At 50.1% G+C, this 26010-nt stretch overlaps 1 protein-coding gene across 2 annotated transcripts in view; it reads left to right on the forward strand.

Annotated features, from left to right (window-relative positions):
- Positions 1-13718: 13718 nt before the first annotated feature.
- LOC144784941 (SLAIN motif-containing protein-like) overlaps positions 13719-26010 on the forward strand; it is a 227660-nt gene continuing 215368 nt past the window's right edge. Inside the window, exon 1 of one of the 2 annotated variants that reach the window (XM_078664055.1) lies at positions 13719-13873. The gene's annotated coding sequence lies outside the window, so the exon portion shown is untranslated. The remainder of the gene's footprint in view (positions 13874-26010) is intronic. The other variant, XM_078664057.1, reaches the window with a different exon arrangement.

Raw genomic sequence — 26010 nt, forward strand, 5'->3', positions numbered from 1 at the left:
GATTGCCCAGTGCCCGCTATGGCCGCTATGGCCATGCCTACTGTTACACAGACTGGAGTTGGAATAGTAAATTAAACGATTCCAACATCCAGCAACCCCCTAAGGCAAGTTGTTAAAACAACTTGCATCCTGAACAAATGCGTCCTAAAGATACGTTCGTACCAAAGACGGTGTTTGGAAAGTATGCGTCCTAAACGCATGTGGAATATCGTCATACATTCTTTGGTTTTCTTTCAGTCATCACCTTGCCCTCCCCCACACAGATCACCCCTACTAGGCGACTAGAGGAGTGTGAGAAGTTGGCCTGATATATGATGCTCACTAGTTCTAGTGATCACCTTGTATCAGTCCAAACAACCCTTATGGTGATTGGTTGTAAGTCAACCTTATAGACCAGCTATCCTAATGGTAGCATGGACAGAGCAGTCTTAGGCTAAACTCTTTTGGCATGTGAAGCCAGCTGTTTTACCACATATAACCCCTTGAATACCAGATGAAAGGACACCACACAGGTTGTTATGAAAATAAACAGTATATTTATTAATAACAAACTCCTCTGAACTCTTTATGAGATCAGAGGACTAAGCACATGACAATCTCTTAGGAAAAATACGATAAGTTGCACAAAATTACAATGGTGCCCTAGGGGCACGGCAAACCATATACTAAGTAAATGGTATAAGGAAATCGATAGACGAAATGGAGCTGCACAGAGGCTGTAGGATCGCTGGGACTACACTATCCTAACCTTAGGTAAGTAGCAGGAGGCCCACGGGACGCGTGTGCAGAGTGTGAACTCACACGCGAGATGCGGAACAAAGTCAATGGGCAGAACAAATTACGAAAAGGTAAGTAAAAGACAGTTCTTACTAGTTACGACTAAAACGACTGGATACCTGGACACTAGGAGAGTCACTCTACCCTTGAGCACCGAAATGCTCTTGTTACCTCACCCACGGGCTGCGGGTGCATAGGTGTCAAAGTGTGTCGGGTTTCCGCGTCGAAGTCAATGGCACCTTGAAGAAAGATGCTGCAGGCGACCAGGAGTAAGATGTCCAGTGCGATCCACGGGTGGATCGAGGAAGTAGAGGACCTGAAAGCAGAGGGGACAGTGTTCAAAGTCACTAGCCAGTGACCGGTGTGGAACCAGGAGGGAACCAGATGCTGTCGTCGCGTTCAGGTGAAGAGTGGACGCTTGTCTCTGCAGCCACGTGGACCAGGAGGTGTCTTCGATGACCAGGATGGTGGCACGAGCTGTCCCACACAGGCTCTCGCTGTCGGCGGTGTCGGATCCGGATTTGGAGTCAACAGGCTTTGGCAAAGGCAACCCACACGGTGAGTGGAAACGGCGTCTGGAGTGGACCAGGAGGGTCCGGGTGCTCCTCTTTTGGAAGGGAGCAAGGGCCAGTCTGGAGCAACCAGACCAACAGTGTAGATTTCTTGGATCGTTGTCTAGGAGGCCACTAGCCAGCCGGCAAGTGACCAGACAACGCGTCGAGCAGCAATCAAGCACAAGGGCCCCACGCAGATCTCGTGGATGCTGGAGGGCTGGTCTTCGGTGCAGGAGCTGCTCGGGGCTGGGGCTTCTCAATCCCCAAAGCACTTTCTCGAGGATACCTCAGAAGTCGTGCTGGAAGCGAAGTGTAGTCTCTTCAAGATGGCCGGCCCCACGTGTCTCGTCGCACCCACGGGTCTCAGCTGTGCTGCAGATGTGAGTAGAGGTCGGAGAGGTCTGGGAGTCTGGGTCTCGTCGGGCTCTGAAGTCTGAATCCGGCAGGAAGGACGACAAAGTGGACCACTAGGACGCTTGATGGTGCCTGCAGTTGCAGGGTGGACACTCCTTGCCCACAAGGGAGATTCTTCAGTCTTCTGTGGAGCAAAACGTCGAAGTCCAGAGTTTCTTCTTGTAAAGTTGTTCAGGATAATCTAATTGGGAATGGGACCAGCTCCTACCTTTATTCTCCTAAATGGGGCTGCATTAGTGACTAGGTCCCTCCGATAGGTGGGACCAGGAAGGGGGGTGTTTACACCCACTATCCTTTGTCCGGTTTCGTGCCAGAGCTGGGGCTGGAGTGCCCCAGCAACTGGTTTGAACCGGTGTATGCACAGGGCACCTTGTGTGCCCCAGGCATGTCTCATTCCTTTCAGGCCTGTCCTACCCAATACACAAAATCCTGTCTGGGGTGGTGCTAGCACCTCCCAAGGCAGGAAACCCTTTGTCCAAGCTGCCCTCGCTGGAAGGACTCCCAGCAGCAGGAGGTCAGACTTGTGTCTGTGGTGGCAGCATCCATTTTGTGATGCTGAGGCTCGAGTTAACTTTAACCGGGGTTCACAGTTACATACATGTCGTGTCCCTCTAGAAGGGTGGAATGCTACCCCCGTCGCCAGAACTGGCGAGGGGTTAGTATTCCAATTCGTATGACACCTTACTCGACATGTTTTGATAATGCTATACCAAAGTTAGCAATAACCACGAGGATTATAATGCACTTAAGAGTATATGGTATAGCGTTATCATGGAACAGCTATAAGGACTTGGTTCGGCAAGCTGCAGACAGGCTCAGCTCATGCTAGAGCACCATCCCACATAATTCCAAGCACTCTGCCTTCAGGATTGATAAGGCCTGCCATAGGAGTGACTGATAGGCATATATGTGTCCATTTTAGGGTTAGATATAGGTATACTATATCAAAAGCAAAGGGTGATTACACCACCTTGCCCCAGCTGTGTTAACAGCCAGTTGTGTCAGTTTGAATGGCCAGCCAGGGGAGGCATAATGCATGCTGCAGCCCCTGGTAGGCCCTGGGTACACCTATGCCCTGGGTACCTAAGGTACATGGTACAGGGACTGATAAGGTGGCCCAGTATCCAATTAGATATGTACCTAAGGTACATGGAGTCCATTTTAACAGAGAGAGCAGGAAGCCTGGGGTCCTGAATATCAGGATCCCAGGCCAATTAAGTCAAAAACCAGCAAAACACTAGGCAAAAAGTTGGGGGTAACCATAGTCAGATATCCACCTTCCTACAAGGAGACAGTCTCTTAACAATATTCTTTTTTGACAGGTTTGGGCAGTTACGCGTTGCTGGACTGCCCTTGGGTGAGGCAGTAAAGCCTAGTTGGGGGGTTTGGTATACTTGCCCAGAGAATCAAACATAGTTCTCCAATAGATAGGGGGCAGCCAGGGGATTCATGGAGTGACCAGGAGGTGGTGCAGAGGGGCAGTCAGGGGATGCACGGAGTGACCAGGCAGTACAGTACAGGGACAGCAGGCAGTGAAGGGACAGCAGGCAGCGCAGGGGCAGCAGGCAGCGCAGTGATACCAGGTGGAGCGAGCACAGCAGGCGGCGCAGGGATGGCAGGCACAGGGGAAAGGACAGCAGGCAGTGCAGAGATAGCAGGTGGTGTAGGGACAGCAAGTGGTGCAGGGACAGCAGGCAGCGCAGGGGCAGAAGGCAATGCAGGTGCAGCAGGCAGCACAGAGGCAGGGACAGCAGGCAGCGCAGGGGTAGCAGGCAATGGAAGGACAGCAGGCAGTTCAGTGGCAGGGACAGCAGGCAGCGCAGGGCCAGGGACAGCAGGCAGCACAGGGACATGGTCAGCAGGCAGTGAAAGGGCAGCTGGCAATGCACGGATAGCAGGAAGCGCAGGTGCAGCAGGCATCGCAGGGACTGCAGGCAGTGCAGGGACAGCAGGCGGTGCAGGGACAGCAGGCGGTGCAGGGACAGAAGGCAGTGCAGAATCAGCAGGCAGCGCAGGGGCAGCAGCCAGCTCAGGGATACCAGGTGGAGCAAGCACAGCAGGCGACGCAGGGATGGCAGGCACAGGGGAAGGGACAGCAGGCGCAGTAGGCACACCAGGAGCAGGGACAGCAGGCAGCGCAGGGACAGCAGGCGGTGCAGAGACAGGAGGCGGTGCAGGGACAGCAAGTGGTGCAGGGACAGCAGTTGGTGCAAGGACAGCAGGTGGTGCAGGGACAGCAGGCAGTGCACAGACAGCAGGCAGCACAGGGAAAGTAGGCAGCGCAGGGACAGCAGGCAGCACGGGGACAGGGACAGCAGGCAGTGTAGCAACAGGGACAGAAGGTTGCGCAGGGCCAGCAGGCAGCATAGTTATAGCAGGCAGGGGCAGGGACAGCAGGCAGCGCAGGGACAGCAGGTGGTGCACGGACAGCAGGCAGCAGGCAGTGCAGAGACAGAAGGCAGCACAGGGACAGCAGGTAGCGCAGGGGCAGGGACAGCAAGCAGCGCAGGGACAGCAGACAGCGCAGGGACAGCAGGCACAGCAAGGGCAGCAGGCAGTGCAGGGGCAGCAGGCAGCGCAGGGGCAGCAGGCGGCGCAGGGCCAGCAGGCGGCCCAGGGACAGCAGGCGGCGCATGTGCAGCAGGCAACACCAGGACAGCAGACAGCGCATGGCCAGCAGGCAGCGCAGGGGCAGCAGGTCAGCAGGTAATGCTAGGGCAGGGACAGCATGCAGCGCAGGGGCAGGGACAGCAGGCAGTGCAGGGGCTGGGACAGCAGGCAGCACAGGGACAGCTGGCAGCGCAGGGGCTGGGACAGCAGGCTGCGCAGGGGCAGCAGGCAACGCAGGAGCAGGGACAGCAGGCAACGCAGGGACAGCAGGCAGCGCAGGGACAGGGACAGCAAGCAGCGTAGGGGCAGCAAGCAGCGCAGGGGCTGGGACAGCAGGCTGCGCAGGGGCAGCAGGCAATGCAGGAGCAGGGACAGCAGGCAACGCAGGGACAGCAGGCAGCGCAGGGACAGGTGTAAGGGTAGGAGGAAGCGCAGGGACAGCAGGCAATGCAGGGACAGCAGGCAGTGCTGGGACAGGAGGCAGCGCAGGGAGAGGGACAGCAGGCATTGCCGGGACAGCAGGTAGCGCGGGGGTAGCAGGCAGAAGAGGGGCATCAGCAGGCAGTGCAGGGACAGAAGCCAGCGCAGGGACAGCAGGTAGCGCAAGGGCAGGGACAGCAGGAAGCCCATGGACAGCAGGCATCGAGGGACAGCAGGCAGCGCAGGGACAGCAGGCAACGAGGGACAGCAGGCAGCACAGGGACAGCAGGCAGCGCAGGGACAGCAGGAAGTGCAGCATCAACAAGTGGCGCAGGGACAGCAGGCATCGCTGGGCCAGCAGGCAGAGCAGGGGCAGCATGCAGCAGGACAGCAGGCAGAGCAGGGGAAGGAACAGCAGGCAGTGCAGGGGCCGGGACAGCAGGCAGTGCAGGGACAGCAGGCAGCGTAGGGGCAGGGACAGCAGGCAGTGCAGGGACAGCAGGCAGCACAGGGACAGATGGCAGCAGAGGAACAGCAGACATCGCAGGGACTGCAGGCAGTGCAGGGACAGCAGTCAGTGCAGGGGCAGCAGCCAAAGCAGGGACAGCAGGCAGCGGGGAAGCAGCAGACAGCACAGGGGCAGCAGGCAGCAGGCAGTGCGGGCAGCAGGTAACACAGGGGCAGCAGGCAGTGGAGAGGCAGGAGGCAGTGTATGGGCAGGGACAGCAGGCAGGACAAGGACCGCAGGCAGCACAGGGACACCAGGTGGCGCAGGAACAACAGTTCGCTCAGGGACAGCAGGCGCAGGGGAAGGGACAGCAGGTGCAGGAGGCACGAATATATGACGTAACAATGCATGCAATTACTATTCAGGCTTTTTACAACGCAGTCTTTATATCGCAACTACAATTAAATTGCATGATTTTACAACGTATGCCATTACAAAGCATATTTTAAAACTACCATTACAACGCATTCCATTACAACGCGTACCATTACAACATATACCATTACAACACATAATACTTTTAGGGCAACAGTAGGGTAAGTGTTGGATAGGGTAGGGGTAAAAATAACTATTCCCACTCCAGTGAGTGCAACAGTAGGGAAAGTGTTGGATAGTATAGGGGTAAAAATACTATCCCCATATACCCCAAAACCCACACCCACCCTAAAACTAAAAAAAACTCCATTACTTACCTTATAATGCGTTGTAATGGCAAGCGTTGTAATGGTATACATTGTAATGACATGCGTTGTAGTGACATGTGCTGTAGTGACATGCGTTGTAAGGGCATGCATTGTAATGGCATGCGATGTAAAGGCAGTTGCGTTGTAACAGTTGTGTTGTAAATGTAGGTTGTTGTAATGACTTCGTTGTAATGGATGTTTCCCAACACGCACACAAGGACAGGGACAGCAGGCAGCGCAGGGACAGCAGGCAGAGCAGGGAAAGCAGGATGTGCAGGGGCAGGAACAGCAGGCAGCGCAGGGACAGCAAGCAGTGCAGCGTCACCAGGTGGCGCGAGGACAGTAGGCAGCGCAGGGACAGATGGCAGCACAGGAACAACAGACAGCACAGGGACTGCAGGCACAGGGGAAGGGACGGCAGGCACACCTGGAGCAGGAACAGCAGGACAGCAGGCAGGGAAGGGGCAGGGAAAGCAAACATTGCAGGGAAAGCCGAAATTGCAGGGACAGCTGGTGGCGCAGGGGCTGCGGGAGGCGTAGGGGCAGCAGGCAATGTAGGTGCAGCAGGGGCGAAACACAGGCCCCCGCAGCCCCACGGTGCGGGGGCCCCCAAGCTCCCGGGGGTCCCCTCCGCACAGCACTCTGGCCGAGAGCACCAGATAGGGTCCAGAGGCGGCCCCTCCAGGTACCTTGCAGGGAGGTCCCCTCAAGTTTCTTTATGCCAGTGAGGAGCAGAGACAGCAGGCAGCCTGGGAGCAGAAGGCAGCGCCGGACAGGGGGTACAGCTGGGCGGTCAGGCAAAAGAGAAGTGGTCCAGCCAAGCCTCCTCTGGGCCCTGACAGGTGAGGATGGGCTCGCCCTTGGCCTCGGCTTTGCCTGGGTGCCACCCGCGTGCGTCCCGTGATGTGGGAGCAGCAGGTGACCTTAATCCTTCCCCGGGGGGGCGCGAAGGTGAAACTACCAGCTGGTCCCGCCTCCAGGGCTGGTCAATGCAGTCTGGTTCGGTCGGACGGCTGGCGAAGTCTGGTGGTGGGAGGGGGTCTCTGGGCGCTCTCTGAGCTGGGGCAGGCTGGAAACAAGAGAGGAGACACCAGCTACGAAGGCGGAAGGCGGCTTCCTGTGATGCGGAAGCCGCAGGGGACCTTTATCCTGGGCCGGGAAGTGCGAAAGTGAAACTACCAGATGGCCCCGCCTCCCGGGCTACTGATCAATGCAATCTGGACTTGTCAGGTCTGACTGGCCAACAAAGTCTGGTGATGGGAGGAGGTCTTCAGGCGCTCTCTGCGCTAGAGCAGGCAGGAACCAGGCGGGGAGACACCTTCTGCTACGAAGGCGGAAGGTGACCTTAGATAATTTTTCCAGAAAGATACTCATGTTTATTTATTTATTTTATTTATTTATTTCGCATACTTTTATAGCGCAGACCTGTCACCCAGAGGGCATCCTGGCGCTTTGATCAGAGAACCCATCGCACAAGACTAGAGCAGACGCGCAGCCATTATTTAGTAAAGAGATAAGTTTTTAAGGCTTTCCTGAATGGAAGATAGTTCTTGCAGCTCCTGAGAGTGAGTGGGAGAGAGTTCCACAATTTAGCTGCCGCCACTCTAAATGAGCGGCCGCCCATCCTCACTCTTTGAAACCTGGGCACCACCAGAAGGTGTTGTTATTAACTCCAGGAGTGTCAACGCCTCTGTCCTTCAAAATCTGGTGGGGGCATTCTGTCCTGAGCCGAGCTTGAACGTCTTTGTCAAACGCTTTGCATAAGTGGGCATGCAGGTATGTAGCGACTTTGTGCTTCTGGGTCCCGCCACTAGATCTGGGGTGAACCCTCTGGGTCAAAGCCAAGGCGATCTGAATGGGACAAATCCTGCGAGGGGTGAAACAACTCCTTTTGGCTAGGACAAGATGAGCAAAAGTATCTGTGTGGGGAATCTTAGCATATTGGGCCTGGGATGGGGGATCCAGGGAGGGCCCTGGGGAGGGCTTGAGGGGGTGTGGAGGATTCGGAAGTGCCGGAATAGGGACATGCTCCACAATCATGTGCAGTTGGTGAGTGAAGGATTAAAGGGCAACAGCAAGATCCTTGTTAACATAGTGTTGGACTGATGAGTCTAAAGCCTCAGCTAGTTCCTCCCCCACTCTCAGCTGCTCCACAGTAAAAGACTCAGCTGGTGTCTGAGACCTGCATTTATCCATAGCTGAGTAAAGTTTTTTAACCTTCTCTCCAAATCCTCTTAGGTTTGGATTCTAAGACGGAATACGGTCCAGTGTTCTTAACTTCCTTCAGTGAAGAAGAGGAAGGGCTATGGCATGATCAGTATTACATGGACTATTGGACTGTTACTTGATTGGACTATTGGTGGCCATGGTTACTCCTGGTGTTCATGGGATTTGTAGTTCATTGATGTGTTTTTTCTTTTATCTTTGAACTTGCTGTTAATAAAAAGTGAAGAAAGTGATGCATAATCCTCCCCTTGGATTCCTTGATCATAGCTGCCAAGGTTTTAGAATGCTATGTGTGGGATTTTCATAAATTCAATGTAATTATGAGTGACATTTCAACGACTATGAGTTATACTCGTGAGAAAAATCAAGCAATGAAGAGGAGTTTACCTAGATCGAGTAAATGCTACAAATAACCAACTGTTTACTGTATACAATACCAGTATGGAGCCATTTCCATATAATAATCTCTCCCTGTGCGTTAGCTTATACTGTGCACATCATGAAAATAGCCTTGCGTTTAGTTTGTGTCTCTGCCTCATGCCTGCACTGAGCAATGCTACAAAGTGTGCTGTGTATGAGTCTGTATACGTGTCTACACTGGGCACGAATAGTGAAGTGAAGGTCACAGTGTGTGCGTCTGCCTTTCCTAGGTAAGTAATAAGGCACATAGTGTAAATGTCTGGGCCTCCTTGCTCCTCCCTGGCAACCAATCGAGTAGCATGGGTCTATTCCCGGGCTTCTCTGTCCCACGTGCACCCGGGCCAAGTCTCCCAGGAAGTAAGAGGCCCCATCTAGTCAGCTGCCTAATAAATTAATAAATCAACAATACCCCAGAGCCACCGCAGACTGGCATTGGGCAAGCCTCAGGACAGGGAGGCTGAGGCACGCTACACGTATAGTTAGTTTAAAACAAATGAAATAAAAAAGGATGTGTGTTGCCATTGCGCATAGTATTTTCAGCAATGAAAGTCACACTCTGTGCAGACACTTGCCGCAGGATCCCCGGGAAAGCAGTCTGTCTGAGGATTTCACAGATCTGCTCTATGGCTTGAATTGTAGACAGCACATCTCAGTTGCGACCCATATCAAGGGACACACTCTTGACCAAGTTTGGTTGGCGAATCTTGCCATCTGCCCGCCCTCAGTCTACCCTTGTACTTGGTCGGGCCACTTTTTTATTTCCTTTTCGTTAAATCTCACTCTACCCACCCGTCCCCCTCCCATTGTCAATTTCAGGGCACGCAACTGGAAGCGAGCTGATATTTCTCAGTTCCATTCTATTCTGCTAAATACAATTCCCAGTGATTTCCCTCCAAACTCTTCCCAAACTGCCACCCTTGATATATGGTTGAGACAGGCTAGTGACAAGGTTGCTCCGATAAGAGTTGTCAAAACTAAACGTCCCCACGACGCTCAGCGCTGGTATACGGACCAACTTAAACATGAAAAATTAACTCTCAGACAAGCTGAGCGAAGTTGGCGACGCAACTATGATCCCGTATCAAAAACCACCTATATGAATCTTTTAAAACTGTATAAAAACTCAATTCTTCAGGCCAAAACCTCATATTTCTCACAAAAAATCCCTAATTCAGCTTCCAAAACCAAAGATATTTTCTCGATCGTTAGAGAACTTTCTTTGCCCGACCGTATCACCGCGCAACCCCAACCTTCACAAGCCTTTTGTGATTCACTCAACTCATTTTTTATTGAAAAGATCTCCTCCATCAAAAACAATATCCCCTCCCCTTCTCCTTCTAGTGTTCACCTTTTACCCCCTAGAAACCCCTGTTGCTTGTCTGAATTTCCCCCCATTTCCCAGATTGAATTTATCTCCTTGTTACATGCAGTTAGTTCAGGTTCTCCCAATGATTGTTGTCCCCCCCAAATTCTAAAAGCTGCCTTCTTGGCCTGTCCTGGCCCCCCCTTGGCCCTTCTCAATGATTCACTCGCTACAGGCTCTGTCCCTAATGCCTTCAAACAAGCTGTCATTGTACCTATTCTCAAAAAACCTGGTACTGATCCATCCGTTCTAAGCAATTACCGGCCTATTTCCCTCTTACCGTATCTGGGGAAGGTCCTGGAAACTTATGTCACTCGATGCCTCAGCGCATTCATTGAGAGTTCCTCCTTCCTCGATGACCAGCAGGCTGGGTTTAGACCAGCCCATTCTACCGAAGCGGTCATCGCGGCGGTGATGGATGCGCTGAGACTAGGTGCTGACCGGAACCTTACCCAGGCCCTGGTTCTATTAGATCTGTCTGCGGCTTTTGACACGGTCGATCATGATATTTTGATCGACCGTGTCAGAAATGCGGGCATCCAGGGCCTGGCTTTAACTTGGATTCACTCCTTTCTACACCAACGTTCTCAATCGGTTCATTTATCCACCTTTGCTGCTCCTTCCTCTTCACTTTCTTGTGGTGTCCCTCAAGGTTCTGCTCTTTCGCCCCTTCTATTTAATCTTTATATGCACCCTCTTTTAGCCTACTTTCGTCACACCTCAGTAACCATTTTTAACTATGCAGATGACTTACAGTTAATCTTCCCTATTGACACCTCCTCTGCTTCCCGTACCAACTTTCAGTCCACTATGTCTACCATCTCTGAGTGGATGCACTTCAGCCAGCTGAAGCTCAATCCTAGTAAGACAGAGCTTGTTCTGACAGGAGGGCCCTCCAACCCCTGGGATTCCAGTTTCTGGCCCCAATCTCTTGGCCCCTCACCCTGTCCTGTCGATACCGTGAGGAGCCTTGGCGTGATTATTTTCAGCGATTTGTCTATGAGACCTCAAATCAACGCTGTCACTTCTGCTTGCTTCTACCATCTGCGCAGAATTGGCAAAATCCGCAGGTTCCTCACCACAGAGGCTCTTGTACTTGTGATCATGGCCCTTGTCATCTCTCGTATCGACTACGCCAATTCTCTTTATGCCGGGATTCCTGCTTACCATCTCCATCGGCTCCAGCTGGTGCAAAATCAGGCGGCTAGACTGGTTTTTCAACAGCCAAAACACCAACATGTCTCGCCCCTGTTGAGGAGACTGCATTGGCTCCCGGTGGCCTTTCGATGTACTTTCAAACTGGGATGTACTGTTTTCAAGTCACTAACTGGTCTTGTTCCTGCTTTTACTTCACGTAGCCTCAAGCGTTACATCCCGTCTAGGAACCTGCGTTCTTCTGATCACAACCTCCTAATCATCCCCAGGTTCAAACGTAAAAAACTTGGTGGCTCCTGTTTTTCGTTTCTTGCCCCCTCTACCTGGAATTCCCTTCCTGCCACTATCCGACTCTGTCCTGATTATATTTGCTTCCGCAAACTTCTAAAAACTCATCTCTTCCAGCTAGCTCACAATTGAACCCTCAGTTCCTCTGTTATGCTTGTCTCTGAGCGCCATGAAACCAATTGGTGTCCGTGCGCGGTATAAAACCTTTTAACATAACATAACATAACATAACAGACATGTGACGTGGCTTTGCAGACACAGTGAATAAGCTGGTTTTGTTTGCTACTCACCGCTCCCTCCGACCAGCGCTCCTAGTCCTTAATCATCAACAATTCATGCGCTTAAATAATAGACACTGCTGGCAGGCAGAGACACCAAATTATGGGAAGCACAGCATTTGGAACTTAACACGTTACTTCAATTAATTATTGTATGTGTCCAGGTCTTGCCTTGGGGCACACACTTTCTGCAGCCGCAGCTGCTGCAGGTAAGAGCGGTGGGCCCAGGTGAGGGGGGATTTCGAGAGACAACCACGAGGGAAACTTAAATAAATAATGAATTATCCCTTGTGGTCGTCTCTCGAAATCCCCCCTCACCTGGCCCCACCGCTCTTACCTGCAGCGGCAGCGGCTGACTTATGAGTGACGGCCAACAGAGCAACTGCATTTTCGTGTCGCCCTCCCGCTTGTCTGGTGACCGGCTGCCCGAGCTCGCGAAGACCCAGCTCAGTGTCAGCTGAGAGCTGCAGTCAGGGATCCCGGGCCGGCTTACTCGGGCGGTGCCAAGTCCACGGTGGGCCCTGTGGGGTCCTCTGGTGTCGGACTCGGTTGGCTGGGTTGCGAAACCACAGGACACATTTTACAGAGAACGGGCTCACTGTGCAGAATTCAACTGCCGCCCACTGACTACCCATTGGCAGCACTGACTAAAACATGATTGAAAGTGCCGAAAGCTGAGAGGTGATTATTTCAACAATCGAGCAGTGTTGCATGATTTGTAGCGATCTTACCCAGGCCAGCCTCTAAGTGTGCCGCGCTGTGCGCTCTGCGCAGCTGGCTGCTGTGCCACTCCATTAGTAATTAAAAAGGCCAGCGCTCGACTGAGCGCTTAAAAGCTGAGGACCACAGGCCCTAATATGCGTGACTTTGCATTTCAGTGCGGTAATGGGGACCACGACACTGAAATGCGTTAGTCTAACATTTGATGCATGGTACTAGGCAGGGCTGCTTAATAGAATTGAAACTTTCCTTCATGTTAACTAGGGAATTTTTCAGTTCCTACCTCACCATGTGGTCCCCTGGACTGAAGCCGCGAGGGAAGAAGCCCTGTGTAACTCGGTCTGGTCCCCCTACAGAGGGGGGAATTGGAAAACGCACTTAAGAATACTATGCGATGCCTAAAATTGTGAATACAAGAAATACATAATTTATAACCATATGAATGCATAATAAAGGTAGTAAAATATGGAAGAGACACATCTGTTGGGTGCAGCAGCAAAGAAAGAGGAGGAATCCTCATGGTTTGTCAATAAATATAGGGGTGAGTGGCCTCTGATTGTCGTATGGACTTCTGAGAAATATAGTTTTGTGTTTATAATGTTTTTATTGGCTGTTGTACATTTTTCAGTAGAGACAGAGAAGCATAATCTGAGCCTCCGATCTTGACAAACAATTAGCATCATTTAGTACATCAGCACCAATGGGTGGCCAAGCTAACATGGCGGCCATTTTGTAGTGGATTCAAAGTTATCCCTGTTCACATTCAGTTTACTATAGTTTATCAAACCAGTGCGAAGAAACTGGAGATTCAAGTACCTAAATTAATAGATTAATTATATACAAACATTCCTATCATACCACCGAATGAAGGCGTTGCAATATGAAGTCTTACTTTTCCAATATGGTAGTTTCGGAAGGTAAGAGAAGATAATATAATATGCAGGAAGAACGAAAAGAAATGTTAACATTTGAAGGAAGTAGTGTTGTCAGTTCTAGTAATCAACTACTACAGAAGTTTCAAAATGCGTTAAAATACAACGTAAAAGAAGAGCGCGAATATATAAACATAACGGTCAGTTAAATAGAGAGAAAAAGAGAAAGGACAGCGGTATATGAAATAACTGAAGAAAAAAGCGTATTACTTGTGTAAAACTGTGTACATTTTTCTTCAGTTCTTTCATGCCCCCACGGGCAGCAGTTCGAGTGCCGTTCCAAGATGGCCGCTGAGCAGCCCGATCCGGGCTCCTGGGCACGGGCAGTCCTTCCTTGGTGTCGCCATGGTTGTCCGTCCTCGGTGTCGCCGCGGTGGTCCTTCCTCTCTGTCTCCTGCAGACACCTTTCTCCGCCGGCGGTGGGTGTGTATTGTCTGCGCCGCGGCAGTGCGCATGCGCGGCCGCTCGGGTACCACAGTCCGCGGCGGATGCAGGAGGCTCGCGGCGGGGATGCGCCCGTGACAGGTACCGACCGGAAGGAGGGGGCGAGGCGGGGGCTGGCAGGGGCGGGGGGCGCCACCCCTCCCCACCCTACGAGCTGAGCCACCGAGGAGCGGGGGGGGTCACTGATGGGAGGCGGACCGTTAGCCCCCCCCCCCATTATGAGCTGGATTATGGGGGGGGGCGCAGGTCAGCCTTACTGGCCCACGAGACGCGGGGGGAGGGCTGCCTCACTATACACTGGTGGATGATGCCATAGTTGGGAGGAGGGGGCTTGACCCCCCCCGCTCACTGGGAGGTCAGGGGTCATTTCTGAGGCCCTGCTTCCGGTCACAGCCCCCCTGGGGGTGACGCCATGGTGACCAGGTGGTGGAGGGAGTTGTTGTCCAGAGCCAGGCTTGTCTGACCCCAGGGTGGGGGTGACACCATGGTGACTAGGTGGGGGTTGGGTCCAGAGCCAGGCTTGTCTGACCCCAGGGTGGGGGTGACACCATGGTGACTAGGTGGGGGTTGGGTCCAGAGCCAGGCTTCTCTGACCCCAGGGTGGGGGAGGACACCTTGGTGACTAGCTGGGGGTTGTGTCCAGAGCCAGGCTTCTCTGACCCCAGGGTGGGGGAGGACACCTTGGTGACTAGCTGGGGGTTGTGTCCAGAGCCAGGCTTCTCTGACCCCAGGGTGGGGGAGGACACCTTGGTGACTAGCTGGGGGTTGGGTCCAGAGCCAGGCTTGTCTGACCCCAGGGTGGGGGTGACACCTTGGTGACTAGCTGGGGTTTGGGTCCAGAGCCAGGCTTGGGCTGGCTTGTCTGACCCCAGGGTGGGGGTGACACCTTGGTGACTAGGTGGGGGTTGTGCCAGGAGCCAGGCTTGTCTGACCCCAGGGTGGGGGTGAGAGGGCTGCCTCGCAGATGCATCTTTTTTGCTCCAGTTTTGGCCGCAGTTGTGGCCAGGGTGTGTGCTTTAGGGGCAGAGCAGGTGCTGGGACTAAGGAGCCTGGGAAACTCAGCCATGTGTCTTAAAATGAACCTTTTACCGCCATTTGGACCCAAACTGCCAAGGCGTTAAAAAATCCAGTAAATGCTGCCAGACCTGGGGTTCTAGTGACTTGAAATGTGCGCTCTGCTGATGAGTAAAGCAAATGACCCGAGTGCTGGACAATGCTTTCTTAAGTGTTGCAACTGTTTCCTAACATCTCTCATACATACCTTGGAATAGAAGGTGGTTTTCCGTCAGTGGTACCCAAGGAGGGGAAATGCAATTTTTGTGTCTATTTGTAATTGTTATATAACCGCTATCTTACACAGAAGAGCAAGGGGGCCTGGTATTGCTTTTCTGTTTCCGGATCTCATTTTATTGAAACTTAACAAGCAAACGAGCTGGTGATTGTGTTCTTCAACAATGTTTAATACAAGCTAAGTCGCTGCCCTTGCTTGCCCGATGGAGCGGATGTATTTTGGGGCCACTGATCACAGGCAGGTGCCACACAGCCCGCCCAAGCCTGTGGGTCTATGGTAAACATGCTTGATGGCAGTGAGACTTAAGGCTGCCCTCCCACAGCTCTGGTGTGTGTCGACTCAGCCCATGTTCTAGACTGTCAGCCCGCCCTTTGTCATTTACCGGTTGAGTGAGAAGCATCGCTGTTAAGCAGTGCCTCAAGGCCAGTCACCAGATCTGAAACCAACTCCAGTGAACATTCAGCATTGCTGGTCTAAACCACCTTAGTATTTGGTTGCCCCCTAAAAAAACCTTGTTTATCGCTACGAGCAGGTAAAAGGACTTTTCAAGGTTGGTAGGTAAAGGTTTCTTCGTGGGTTCGCGGGATTATCATCTAACATTAGAACGCATAATGGGCTTAAGCATTGTTGTCTATTGGCACCACTTTTATTTTCTTTGTATATCGATGATCTCCCTGGCGCTCTGAACTCTGTAAGGGGGGGATTCCCCCAAAATTGGTACAATGTCCATTAGCTGTCTATTATATGCAGACAATGTTGCAATATTCAATCGAACGCCCATTGGCCTGCAGCATCGTCTGGGTGCTTTAAGTAAATATGCAGAGGCTCACTTCTTGAAAATTAATATTGCAAAAACAAGATTTTGGTTTTTCGCAAGAAGGGGCTTAGAATAAAGAAATGTCTAAGATGAATGCTTGGTTTTGAAAAACTAGAACTGGTTGACTCGTATGTATACTTACGGAAAGTATTTTCCAAAACAGGTAGAGACTTGGAGCATACTAAACATTGTGTTAGTAAAGCTGTCTCCCAGGCAAGGGAATTAAACAGATTTTATAAAACTTGCGGGAGATGGCATTTCAGCCATGTCTTATCTGTTTTTAAGGTAAAAATCCCTCCCTCGTTAATATATGCTGCTGAGAAATTTGACATGAATTATTGGCTCTCGTTTGATAAGGCAGAAGGACGAATCATGCGTCAAATGTGCAATTTAGACTCTTTGGCTGCTCCACATGTACTGCGCCTTGAATTTGGATTAGTCTTGTCCTTCATTTTATCCTACGCAGCGGTTCTCAGGTGGGGTAAATCCCTCCTTCTGGGGGAAGAGGGTGCACTTAGGGCCACCCATAGAATATAAATCTTTGGCACACTAAAAGATCAATCAACATTTTTTAAGTATTTTGTATATGCAAATGATACTTTCGGTCTTAGTTGAAATCCTGTTTCTTTTATGTATAAATCTGTTCTGAAGCAGTTCTTAAAGAAGTTCAGATCCCCTATCAGTTTGGCGAGAGATGCTGCTTTAAGCCAGTCTAGGTCCAGTAATGTGGCGGTCAGTGGGAGCACTTTGGGGAACAAACCGCAGCCTTATTTAACTTGGAATATCCCTGACGGAATTGGAAGGCTGATACTGCTGCCTCTAAGAGATATTACTGGCATCTGGGATAAAACACCTAGAGAAAAGAGAATTTGTGAATTGTGCCAGTTGTAAATCCAAGATCTAAATCATGTCTTTTTTGTATGTTCAAAGCTGCAAAGTGCCAGGCGAGTGCTCTTAAAACCAGTTTTTATCAGATTTAATATTCACTCTGCTCAGGACGCACGATCTTTGGTCTTGTCCCCTCCGAATGAAGTGGTTTATTTTAAGTTGTTTCAATTTTTAAAAACATTTTTGCCTATTTACTAGAAATTTTTCCAACATTAGCTTTCTGGTTATGATTTAATACCAACTGGTTGGTTATTTGATTGTTTCATGTATTCATAGCATTATTTTCACATTTTATAGTATGTTTGATATAAGAATTTTTTATTGGTCGGTTATTTGATTGTCTTATGTATTTATAGCATTATCTGCACATCTCTCAGTATGTTTGATATAACTTTTATAGCAATGTATAAGGAAGAATTTTGTATTGTATGTAAAGTTTGTCCTTTTAATTGTTGGTGTGTTTTTGTGAACCTCCGTAGGAGTTTCAAAACTGAATAAATGAATTGGTAGGTAAAGGAAGTGTATTGGGACACTTGTCCATAAAACAATTACAGTATAATATCAACTTAAAAACTCACAACCCTCTCCCCCAAACAGCACAACTTATTCTAACCCATGCTTAAAACTCTGTTTAACAGCACGTATAATTGTGGAATTTCAACTGCAACATCAGGATAGCGCATTTCGGATAGAAGGTCTATTGCCTCCATCCTTGAGTGTTTGATACTTAAAAAAACGAGGTCTTAAAACTTGATACAGGCAGGGATATAAAAAAGTCCACAAGAACATGAGACAAGGAGCATTTTATATTCAGGGAGGTTGTGCAAAATCCATTGCTAATCCGGACCACATTACACCATTTAGGGGTCGAAAAGATTGGGTTGCGCTCCACTTTCACTTTTTTAAAATGTAATTTTGTTCCCTGGATTTTGGTACCTGGGCCAAATGGGGGAAGCCCATGGGATGGCCAAGAGTAGTTGGTGTTAGCTTGATAGAGGGTTTCTCAATCAGAAAACTAGGTTCAAAGAAACCCCAAGCTTTCCCAAAGATTCTCTCAGAGATTGTTTACTGGGGAAGGGGGGCAGAGTTTCAATTGTACCCCAAAGAGCATGCATTTTTTAAAAAATATATTAACCTGGCCCTTGCTTCCCTTGACTACCTCCTTTCGCTACCAAGCATTTCTTCCCAGCATAATATAGACTGCTTCCCTATCGTCCGATAGCTTATTAAGAAATCTGTGCAAGTGCTTTTTCCTCTATGGCCACTTTAAAGACACCTTAAAATCCTATCCAGATTTGCAAAAGCCCACTGTACTTCAAAATTCACCAATTGCCACAAGTGTACCAGCAGAGTGCTGCCTTGTTATAACCAGAACTGTGTGATGCAAATGAGATCTATATATTACTATTCCCTACTATTCTTTGACCTGATTTTTGTCCCTACCAACCCTCCCGACAAGGGACTGCTGCCAAAGATACAATAAGTGTGTTAACACCGTTGCCATGCAAGGGGGCTGGTAATAATGTGCGGAGTAGAAGGACTAATTGGATTAGTAGTTAAGGATTTATGTAGCAGAGTTGAAAATGCCATAGACGGATGTGGGATGGAGTCAATGGCTGGATGCATTGTGGTTAAGAAATAACTTGTCTTTTACTATATTGTGTGGTATCATGATCTGTATCTGTTGAGTAGCCTTGTTTGTGTAATAGAATCTAATTGTGCTTCGTTTGTAAACTTCTAATGATGTACGGCTAAACCGGACCTGCAGGAATTCTAAAATGTGACCTGTACGTTTCTTGATCATCCCAGAAGTGAGAGCTTAGTTCGCTGCCAGGTTTGACCAGCCTGACAATCTATTTGGGGGATGTGATCCCCATGGCTGCAACAGGTAATTCAAGATGTATATTTTGCAGCCACAATTGTTTTTGCCCTATCCTAGCTTTGCTACCTGGTGTGGTTGGACGTTTTCCTTTCTATTTCAGCAATTGGCCTTGAGGTTGTGATGCTCATTGTTTGAACCCAAGTGGATTATCCCCAATATCCGAGCTCCTAACTTAGTCCCAAAGCACACTGAATGGATTTTTCACTCATATGTCTTCTCCATTCCTAGAGTCATTGGTTTCTCCTCTCCTCTGTCTTGTTCTGGCCCTAGAGTCGTTATTATATGAAACATAGATGTGGGTGGGTGCTACCCATATCAAGATTCTTCAGCATGGAATCATGATTTACCCTAGAAGAGAACTGCTGGATTGTGGGTAAAATTCTGCTAACTCAGCTGATGATGGGAAGAAATTGTCTAGCGCAGCATCTGGTGTTTTGTTTTTCTAGCACATTGTAAGACTTGTTCTGGGAGCTCTGCACCAGCCTCCGATTTGTGTCAGATTCTTAACCGCATGCGCGCTAGCGGTTTTCCCGCTGCGCGCTGCGTTTTTCGAAAAGCCGCGTTACATGACGAGCTCAGCTCGTCATCAGCGTGCGAGCGGCGTAACTCATGACGAGCTGAACTCACGCCGAAGTGGTTAATAAGAATCCCAGGGACCCCGTGCTTTGCACAATCTCTCGTTTGTGGGGCAAGTTAACACACCAGTCTTCCTGTCTTATGTTCATCTTGATCATGGAAACAGTATGTTCTTATAAGTGTACACGCAGTTTGAAAGTTTGGATGATACATATCAAGAGTTGTTCCAGAGATTTTGAGGTTGATCCCTTGCATGGCCATTTATTTAACTTTTGAATTTTTTTCAGCCTCCTTAAGTCTCATTTTAATTAATTCTCCATCAAGATGTCACATTCTAATTTGAGCCCTCTAACCCCCTTTTTTTTAATTGACACATAGTCTTTTCTGAAACCCTGCACTTTACATGTGTACTCCAGGAACACCATGATATTGTGCCTTCAAATTGCGGTGTCTCATGTGCCTGGACATTCTTCTGAGAAACATCATGGTCCTGATAATTGAAGAGGTGGGCTATGAACGCTCTCTGCAGCGCCCCGCACCTCCGGACAGGCACCAGAGCTTGGTGCGCCCTCTCCATGGTGAAACAATTGGAGAGTTTCTGTGGCTTCATGGTATTGAAAATCCAATGTTCCAGAAACTATTTCGCAGATTACCCCTCTGTGCGTGAAGCCCACAAGATGCACATTATTCCGGCATGAGGGTGCTTCGGAATCTTCTATTCGGTCCTCCAGTCTGTCTCTCAAGAGATGCCACCTGTTAGAAAGGCGTCCCCGGGGGAGGCAGAAGATGTCTGACTGACCACCCCTAGGTCCACCTCTCCTTTGAGAAGTAGCCGAGCGTTACCGAGAGGCCTCCAGAATGAGGGCCCTCTCCTAGGATCGTACAGCAGAGTAATCACAATACTACAAACGGACACCACACAGGAGGGCAAGTTCTCAAGTTTTATAGGTAGTAAAAGGAGGTGGGTTCTTGGCAGTATATACAGCTGGATCGAGGGATCCGTAAAGTCTCGAAAAGGAGGGGACGAGGTAGCGGGACAGTCTAGCTTCTGGGTGCGGGAAGGGATACCTGGCGCACAGCTCTCAATCCTCGAGCTGGGGGGTTCCGAGAGGTTCGAGCCGCGGCCGTGCCAGCAGGCTTGCAGGATGGTTCAGCAAGGTAGGCCGCGGCAGCGCCAGCCGGCTCTCAGATGGTTCAGCAAGGTAGGCCGCGGCAGCGCCAGCAGGCTCTCGGTTAGTTCAGCAAGGTAGGCCGCGGCAGCGCCAGCAGGCTCTCAGATGGTTCAGCAAGGTAGGCCGCGGCAGCGCCAGCAGGCTCTCAGATGGTTCAGCAAGGTAGGCCGCGGCAGCGCCAGCAGGCTCTCAGATGGTTCAGCAAGGTAGGCCGCGGCAGCGCCAGAAGGCTCTCGGATAGTTCAGCAAGGTGGGCCGCGGCAGTGCCAGCAGGCTCTCAGATGGGCTTCGGGTCACAGGAAGGACGAGTTCGTCTGGTGTCGGCCGTGACAGCGTCAGCAGGGCTTCCAGTCCAGGATACAACTGGCGTCCTACTCCGGGGCTGGCCCAGATATAGGACTGGAGTCCTTTGATGTCCGGACCCTCTCGCCTGGAGGTCAGAAGGGCCGGGGTGATGGTGTCCAGACACCCAGCAGGGGGGTGGAGCCAGCGCCCAGGGAGGCCGGAGGCCGATCGATACCAGGCGTCCGGGGGCGGCTGGAGGGCCATCGAAACTCCTCTCCCTCCGGGATCTGTCGAGTGGCCACTCGACCACCTGGATGGATCTTGGTGCCTCGATGTCTGGGCTTCGCCGGGGCCGAGGCTGGGGCTGCGGCCACGTGGTCGTGACGTGGTGGGCCCAAGATGGAGTCGGGCACAGCCTCGTGCTTAGGTTGTGAGGGGCCTAGGCTAGAGCTAGGCCGGTGATGGGGATCCGGGATGGTAGCCGGATCTGTGGCGTTGGGGTGTGCCGGGTCGGGCCGAAGGGGCCGCCCGAGGTCCGGAGGAGGGCTGATGTCGTCCTGGGCCTGCCATGCGGGAGGGGTAGGACCACGCCATGAGGCCGGGTCCAACACCACCATACTTTCAAGGCATTCACCTCTTGTTGGAGTGCCACAACATTTCCCTCAGTCGAGGTGACCCTGTCCGTCATTTTGCAAAACTCTGTCTTTAAAAGGTTAACCTCAATAGCCACTGTCGATTTTGAGCACCGTTGCCTTTCAGGATCCTCTGATCTCGGCCACAAGGTCTTCCAGAGTAGGGTCCCACGGTTCTTTCTCGTGTCTGTTGAGGTTACACTTCTGCCATCGTGCCATGCTCCCTTGGAAGGATATAATTGTCGTGGTGTTCATGTGTGTGTGCCATTTAAATCCTCTACTAGGCCCCAACCTCCTCTCACCTCTTTTCTCCATCACCGTGGGGGCCCAACGTCAATTCACCTGTTCTGGCCTCTGATGCTCTATTAGGCTGGTCGCCTGGTCCAGTACCCACCGCCATCTGTTGGGAATATCTGCAGCTAGGGGAGCATGTACCAGCCAGCACCACAGTGCCCACACCGTTGTGTCAGTCTTTCAGCGTGACACCCTGCTGGGCTTCAAGACTAACTCAACCAAGGGAAGCTCCTCACAGTCCTCTGGATGGGGTCAGTGCCATCACAAATCCATGTGTCCTTCATAGCCCCTTCACCCTCTGAGCCACCCACTGCCCATTCCCTTGGGGACCTACCAGTGCCAGGGATGGCAGGGGCCACACTGCAGCAATGACCTACCTCTTTTCCACTTGCCCTCTGGGGGCCATGCTTGGCACCCTTTCCCAGCTCTGCAATTGCTGCCTCCCTCTGCCTGGCCTCTCGCCTTTCTTCTGACAAGTCACTTGGGCTTGTACCATTCCTCAGTTTTAGGGGAGCAGTGTTGCTCAGAATGCCTCACTCACTGTGCTCCTCTCTGGCCTAGTACTTGCAGACCAGAGGCAGCATATGGTCCCAGGCCTAGCGGGAGCCCTGCACACCACCTCCGGGCTACAATTGTGCCTCCTGGGTCTCCCAGCTTTCTCTGGTCCCGCTTCTGACATTCCTGTGCCTCTGACACTTTGACGCCCTGAGATCGAGCTTCACCCCCAGTCTTGAAAACTGCAAGGCAGCCCTGTGCAGCAGACCCGCGCAGTGGACCCTGCAGTCAATCCAGGACGCTCCGGCACCTCAATCTGAGGCCCAACCACGTCTTAAGCCGCACTTCCGCACTATTCCCAGGAGCTCCACAATCAGCCTGAAATCGCTGGTGTAGCGACTATTTTATATCTGAAAATTACACTTTGTCTCAACACATTTAATTCATTCTCATACATACATACATTGCACAAAACAATCCTTTCCATGCGCTGTCTCGAAGAGACGTGTTGTATTATGTCTGTGGACTTACAGGCCATCCCTCTCCTACCATTGGTAAACTTCCGCGTCACTCTCATATTCTTTACTGTCATTCGTCATGGCATGCGAGCATCCTGCTCTCTTCTTGTGTTTGGGCCTCCCATAGCACATGAACCAAAGTACATGTCTGCTTACCCTGTTCCCGGTTTGCGGAGTTATGGTTTTCTTTTTTTTTTTTTTCAAGCACTCCATAGGAGTCATTGTGTTTTCAGGAAGTCTCCTTTGTACACATGCCACTAAAATACATGCGCGTGTTCATAAACAAATACATTTCTTAAAAAGTTGTTCAAACACAAACTGCACTTATTATTTTGCATGATTTGATGGTATTCAAGTGCTCTCTCCGTTGTCTGTCTTGCTAACGCACGAACACAGGCTAATGGTATTGGAGCACTTTAAGTGCTCACCAGTTACATTACACAATGACACATTCATGATGTTCTTGAACTTGACGAATCGGGTTTTATTTACCTTATCCACACATCAGTTGAAAACTATCCTGAAAGCGGCCTCTTGGGAACTAAGCTCTAGGTTGGACAGAGAATCACGTACCTTGAAAAAAGGTGCCCATCTGGTTGTAGATTCCTACCAAATGAGAATTGCCCAACCATATATCACCTGGAATCTCCATCATGGGGTGCGGCGGTTTTTTCTCTTACTAAGGCAGGATCTACTTCCGCTGAACTTTTTGACATCCAGATGGTATGGCTCTTCAGCTTTATGTGATCTTTGTAATAATAGTAATCAGGATATTAATCATGCTCTTTTTGTATGCCCAGCTCTACTTGCATTTAGACGCAAGTGGCTGAGACCTATCTGTTTTCAATTGGGTATTTCCTCTGCTATCTCTTTTTTAGATGCTATTTACAATCCCCCTAACGAATTGTTTTGTTACAAAATTTTTAACTTTTTTAGCCTTATATTAATTATGGTTGGAAATGTATATTGTTATATTTTTATTGAACAATGATTGTGTGTAAATGTACTCAATTGTTTAAATCTTTATGTGGATCTCATTTGAGTTCCGAAATCATAAAATAAATAAACTAAACACATTCATTGTAGTAGGCAGGTGGGATGCGTAAGTGATTTGCCCAGAATCACAAACTGTTCAGCCAATCCGACATTCGGTTCCCAAGCGGCTCCCGAATAGATCTCAGAAGCAAAGTGCTGTCTTGAGGAGAGTGTGACTACAGACCAAACTTCCCACCGAGGAACCATGAAGCGATGGCGTAAAACTTTAGATAAACAATAAAAATACAAGTTCAGGTGGTATTAAGTGTATATGCACTTATCTATAAAGTATCTACAAAGAATGTAGTGTTAAATGTTGTGCTTAGTATACAACTGCAGCAGGGGTGGAACTAGGTATCGGACAACAAATACGCTAGGTCCTGAAGAATAGCTGAGAGGGGTAGGCTAGAAACATGCCGACCATTAGGAGGTTGGAACATTAATTCCATATTTCCTAATCTTTCCCCTGTTTTTTAACCATACCGACTAGGGATCTGAATAAAAAAGTAATTGCCAACTAGCCAGGTATTTTTAATAGCGTCTCTTCATTTTCTCCCCCACTCCCCTTTTACAGGCCAACTTTTCTCTCATAGTCAAATGAAAGTGCTCCTGCGTAGTTCATCTGGTCTCAGCACGCCCCGTTACACAGCGGAACGGGAAGGACCCTATGATGAAGCATGACACCAAGGGGCAACCCTGGTGGGTGAGGGTTTTACAGAAAACTTTGGGGTTTCCCCTGAGCAGGAACTAGAACTTTCCAAAAGTGAGGTTGGGTACCTTTTTTCTGTGTTATGAACCCGAGATTCTAACCTGGTTCCCCAGTTCCCCTGTCGGCCGCTCTGGTCGTTACTCCTTATCCTCAGTTCACTTCATAGCTCCTCAACTGTTTTTCACTATCACTTCCACATTTGTTTAGCAAGACCCCGTCCACACTGAACAAGCATTGTCAATCACCAAGCTTTTTGCCATAGTCAATGTGAATGTCTTTTAGCCATGTCGTCTAGCAGAACATCTGCTGCTCAGCATGGCTAAAATGCACCAAAAAAAGTGCTGTGATGCGGCCAGTGCAGTCCACCTCATGGCAGAGAGACTGCTTCGGATCAGCATCCTGTGATTCTAGGTTTTCAGTAACTTTCAGCCATGCTGGACATCAAATGCATTGGTAGTTCAAAATTGTTTTGCACTGCAGCAACGGTTTTTGTAATTGCCTTTGCCCATAGTTGTTTGCTCCTTGAACTGACTTTTTTTATAGCCAGGTCACACATTTCGAATCCCCTCTTTGTAGAAGCCTGTCTCTGATGCATGATGGGTGTTGTGTATACTGTGAGAAGTTGGCCTGATATATGATGCTCACTAGTTCTAGTGATCACCTTGTATCAGTCCAAACAACCCTTATGGTGATTGGTTGTAAGTCAACCTTATAGACCAGCTATCCTAATGGTAGCATGGACAAAGCAGTCTTAGGCTAAACTCTTTTGGCATGTGAAGCCAGCTGTTCTACCACAATATAATCCCTTGAATACCAGATGAAAGGACACCACACAGGTTGTTATGAAAATAAACAGTATATTTATTAATAACAAACACCTCTGAACTCTTTATAAGGTCAGAGGGCTAAGCACATGACAATCTCTTAAGAAAAATACGACAAGTTGCACAAAATTACAATGGTGCCTTAGAGGCCCGACAAACCATATACTAAGTAAGTGGAATGTGAGAGTCGATAAAAAGAATGGAGCTGTCCAGAGGCTGGAGGTTCGCTAGGACTACGCTATCTTCACCTTAGGTAAGTAATAGGAGGCCCACGGGACGCGTGTGCAGAGTGTGAACTCACACGCGAGATGCGTAACAACGTCTATGGACAGTACAGTTCAAGTTAAAGGGGAGTACGGACAATCCTGACTAGTTAGGACTAAAACGACTGTGGAACTGGACACTAGGACAGTTAAACTACCCTTGAGCACCGAAATGCTCTCGTTACCTCACCCACGGGCTGCGGGTGCATAGGTGCCAAAGTGTGTCGGGTTCTCGCGTTGAAGTCAATGGAGCCTGAAAGAAGAGATGCTGCAGGCGACCAGGAGGAAGATGTCCGGTGCGATCCAAGGGTGGATCGGTGAAGAAGACCTGAAAGCAGAGGGGACAATGTTCACAGTCACTAGCCAGTGACTGGAGTGGAACCAGGAAGGAACCAGATGTCGTCGTCGCGATCAGGTGAAGAGTGGACGCTTGACTCTGCAGCAACGTGGACCAGGAGGTGTCTTCGACGACCAGGATGGAGGCACGAGCTGTCCCACGCAGGCTCTCGCTGTCGGCGGTGTTGGATCCGGAATCGG

The sequence above is a fragment of the Lissotriton helveticus genome, chromosome 10 (assembly GCF_964261635.1).
Source record: "Lissotriton helveticus chromosome 10, aLisHel1.1, whole genome shotgun sequence".
NCBI classification, from domain to species: domain Eukaryota; kingdom Metazoa; phylum Chordata; class Amphibia; order Caudata; family Salamandridae; genus Lissotriton; species Lissotriton helveticus.